Source organism: Pundamilia nyererei, unplaced genomic scaffold (assembly GCF_000239375.1).
Source record: "Pundamilia nyererei isolate P.nyererei 1_Seehausen unplaced genomic scaffold, PunNye1.0 scaffold00144, whole genome shotgun sequence".
Lineage (NCBI taxonomy): Eukaryota > Metazoa > Chordata > Actinopteri > Cichliformes > Cichlidae > Pundamilia > Pundamilia nyererei.
Window position 1 is genome coordinate 236934 of NW_005187545.1, and position 4524 is coordinate 241457.

Consider the following 4524-nt stretch of genomic DNA (forward strand, 5'->3'; position numbering starts at 1 on the left):
CAGAGAAGTCATTTTTTCCATGTAAGACCTAGAAGTTAAAAGCATCATTGTTAGTAAAACCTACTCTCCAAGAAAGGCAAATCATTTAATCTCATACTGACTGCCTTAAAGAAATTTCTACTGAATCATACAACCAATGAAATGTCATGAAATATTAAGAAAGTGTTGATGCATTACTAGATTTAGGTCATTGACTCCTCACCTTTAGCTCCAGCTGTTGCGTTTAGCAGCTATGTCTTCAGTTTATATTTGATCTCCAGGTGAGCCAGAACTCCTATTTTCAGATATTTTCCCAGGTCTGACGTCCTATAGTCTTGATTGTTATCCCATCAGTTAACAGTCTGCTATAGTCCAGAAGGTTACAGTGTGTCGACTTTCTCTCTGTTTTTATTTCTTTGACCACACTCAGTTTTAGTCACGCTCTCTTTCCGTCTTTCTCCTGTTAGCTTTCAGTGTCAAGGCTCCGCTTGTTACCCCATGAGCTGACAGGTTCAGAGGTCAAAGGCCAGTGGTCTTGTAGGGTTCATAACCCTAGGACTACATGGTGCAGCATTATCCCAGATGGGGTTTAAATGTGTTGGGCGTGGCAGTAGTCACCACTTCGCCTCACAAACTCCATCAACCAGCAATTCTGAAATACAAAATATATTAAAAGTCAGCTTCCACTGAAATGACACTGATCGTGGTCCTTTTAGTAATTTAGCACATATTCAGTTTTTTGCAGTTCCATATAACCCAGTTATATTATGCTGCCATATATACTAATCAAACTATTACATGTGCATCACAGTTACACCCAATTACACTGGATCTAAAAGACACATATAAGCATTCACACATATTATAAATATTCTTACTCATACAGTATGATAATACAGACCTTCTATTAGACAGAGGGGATAAAACACCTTTTGATTAGTTAGTGGATGACACATTAAGAACAGACACACCAATTAAATACACAGGGTGTGTATTTATTAAGATATAAGAAACACTAAAGATAATCGTGGAGCATTAGAATGAAAATGAATGAAAAATGTGGGAGTAGTTACTAGTTACTACTAGTCCCTGTAAAAACTTAATTCGTTAATGTTAAATTAACAACAAGATCAAGGTTGCCATATACTAAGATCACAACTCAATTACATGTTCAACGACACTAATACTTTCAAGAAACATATAATTCAACTTTATTTAAGAAGACATACCAACATAGATATTGTTTGATGATGATAATGACATTTGTACAATATCAACAAAATTGAGCAGAAATTCTCATATAAAGTGATGCTCTGATTAATCTAGCCTAGGTGTTTTTTGTTGTGGCTCAGCACGAAAAAAAGACAAGATAAAAATATTTTGTGAAACTGTGGAGAATCTGAAGTAACTTGCTTTGATTTATTCTGAACCTTAACTCCACATGCATATCAGTTTAATATATTTTCAGGAAAAAAGGCTCTGTTCAGCAGTTCAGCACATACAGAGTTATGAAAGCATGTAGGATGAATACTGCTTGTTAGTTATAATGCGGTTTCTCTAAAGTACAGATATAAGTTGTGTTAGGCTCTTCTTAATGTATGATTCAAAACAAAGCACTGAATCATCTTAATAATATTTCTCATAAAAATGCAGCATACTTTTAGCTTTCCAAATAATTCTACCTACCACTCAAACAAGGCAATCAAATAAACAACAAAGGAAGGTCCAGAGGTAATCTCTGGTCACCTTTTGGCCTCTGCACTGACAACACACACAGACACACACACATAATCACTCACAGACTTACACACTCACTCTTCCAGAAGAGGGTAGTCAGTTCCAAGTTGTTGACAATCTATATTTAGGATTTTATCCTGTGTCACCGCTAATCGGGATAGAGGTCGCTTATTTTCCACTGAGCTGGTTAAAAGTGAACATTCATTTCACTTGAAGCCTTGTGCGACCCGAGGGCACCAAAGTTGCAACGGAGACACAGGATAAAAGCTAATTTGCAAAGCAGCATAGCTGGCACTGTCACAGACACTCTGTGAGTACACAGAAACCTGTTTTAAGGCATCTAAACTTAACTAAAAGGTCAACTGTTCACAATTTTAGCAAACATCTGAAGTAGAATGATTTCATATGAGGGTAACATACAGAAACAGACAGAAGTAATTCCAGTTAAACCTTAAAGCCAATTGGCACTTTTACCTTAGAGTGTAGTTTGGTTTGTAAAAATAGGCATGTCTCCAGACTGGCTGCCTAGCTGTTTCACTGTCACATGGTGGATCAGGACACAGAGAGGCTAAAATGGATCTCAGTATTATTTTAGAGCCACCTTATGGTTACTTCTTCACAAGGTCTGAAATGTAAAGCTGAATGAAACGGATAGTAGTGGTCTTTAAACAGATTAGATTACACATTCGTTTACTGACTTCCAGTTAGCTGATAAGAGCATCAGATTCAATCACTCAAATCACTCAGAAAAAGAAGTTGTGCTAAATAAATACGTTTTTACTTATTTTCTGGAAGCTTAACTTCCCTCTTACCTCAGAGGACAGCTTGTCTGCTGAACAGGGGAAATCCACAGGGCTCTGACTGGCAGTTACACCAAAGTCCTGCAGAAGCAGCAGCAGCAGTTCTACAACAGTTTGAGTGCTGACATACAGCCAGCTGACTGCCTGTTATAGTAAACCCCTGTAGACTCTAAATACCTGCAGCTGTATTTTTAGCTCCATCTGTACTAGTGTGTGATTCTATGACACATCAGATTTTTGTAGGAACAACAGTACCCTCCTGCTTTACCCTCTCTCACTGTCTGTGGCAGCAATACAGCACGGATAAAAATGTTTATGGAGATTTTCTATAATTCTCTGCATCACGTATCCAGAATGCAGGGTGTTGCACTTCTGGCTTTGTGACAGCATTGGGAAACACTATATAATTATCCTATTTATATAGCAACAAAACAAATGCAGAGTGCTTTAGTTCTTACCGCTTAGCTTTTCAGCGTCATCTCCAAACACTGGCTAAACACCAGTTCTTCTGCCTTCTTGTTACAGTAAAACAACACCTCTTTCAGTCTTTGGTCCTGGTAGTCAAGCAGGAAGGAGCAGCAGCAGAAGGTTAAATGTTTCCTTGATAACCTTTAGCTCTGCCCCACTATAACACTAAACTATCCACCTCGTGTCCCTTCTGGCCTCCTCAACTGCGACGTACTGAATGTGCCAGCTCGTAGATCCACCTTGGTATAACGGTGCAGTGTGTGTTGGGCTTAGGATCTGCTATGAGCTGGTCTAATCAGGCTGAGCAGTCATCTGACCCTGACAGCCCTGTCACCAGCAGAACGCACTACAGTTAATGCTCTTAGAGCCACAGGAGAAGAGCCTCACTCCCCCTCCTCCAGCTCTTCCACTTCTTCATCCACTCTACTCCTTTCTCTCCCACTCGCCTGGAAGGCACTGGGTGAGAGTTCAGCTCCTAACTTTTCAATGTGGCTGAAGATTACTTGTTTCAACCAGGGAAGTCCATGGTCACAGTTTTTTCACATCATGCTCCTAAAAGAAAAATAAAACGAGTGGTCTCATGAATATTTGCTGCAGTGTCACATCTGTCTGGACTTTTTCTTGTTCTCCCTCCCTTCATCGACCCCCCGCCTTCGCCTCCCTGAACCATCTAAAAATAGACGATCTTTTAAGCTACCAGACAGATTGGCCAAGTCAACCTGTGGATCCCATTTGTAGGAATTAACTTTCTCATTGGGGTTACAATAGTCCAAGAATTGTTTTCTTGCAGCCAGCCTACAGTGTGAAGTCAGCACATCACTGTGTTTGCCCAGAAAAAATACACAAAAAAAAGAGAAAAAATTGATAATTGTGTTTACAAGGTGTAGGATGTGAGTCCAAAGAGTCACAAGGCAGTCACAGGTCCATACTTTTTAAAAGTACAGGGTGGGCCATTTATATGGATACACCGTAATAAAATGGGAATTGTTGGTGATATTAAAGTCCTGCTTGTGGCACATTAGTATATGTGAGGGGGCAAACTCCTCAAGATGGGTGGTGACCATGGTGGCCATTTAGAAGTCGGCCATCTTGGATACAACTTTTGTTTTTTCAATAGGAAGAGGGCCATGTGACACATCAAACTTATTGGTAATGTCACAAGAAAAACAATGGTGTGCTTGGTTTCAACGTAACTTTATTCTTTCATGAGTTATTTACAAGTTCCTCTTTGTTCACAGCCATTGACATGTCGAAGAGGTTAACACGTGAGGAGCGAATCGAAATTGTGTTGATATCTGGTGAACGCAGTAGCCGGGTCATTGCAGCAGACTTCAATGCAAGACACCCTACGAGACCACCCATCTCCCATGCTACAGTTAGCAAACTGCTTGCTAAGTTTCGTGAAACTGGTTCAGTGTTGGATTTGCCAAAATGTGGACGCAAGAAAACTGTCACTAATGAAGAAACATCAGTGGCTGTCTTAGCTTCATTCAGCAAGAGCCCACAGCCTCACCGCATGTCACTGGAGAGTAGCGATGGA

General features: G+C 40.1%; 1 protein-coding gene across 3 annotated transcripts in view; it reads right to left on the reverse strand.

The window, feature by feature from the left end:
• Positions 1-3341, reverse strand: part of LOC102198365 (protein tyrosine phosphatase 4A3) — an 8189-nt gene extending 4848 nt beyond the window's left edge. Inside the window, exons 1-4 of one of the 3 annotated variants that reach the window (XM_005744417.2) lie at positions 2975-3341; positions 2529-2597; positions 2191-2284; positions 203-631 (exon numbers count right to left, since the gene is read on the reverse strand). The gene's annotated coding sequence lies outside the window, so the exon portion shown is untranslated. The remainder of the gene's footprint in view (positions 1-202; positions 632-2190; positions 2285-2528; positions 2598-2974) is intronic. The other 2 variants (XM_005744416.2, XM_005744415.2) reach the window with 2 other exon arrangements.
• Between the last annotated feature and the right edge of the window lie 1183 nt (positions 3342-4524).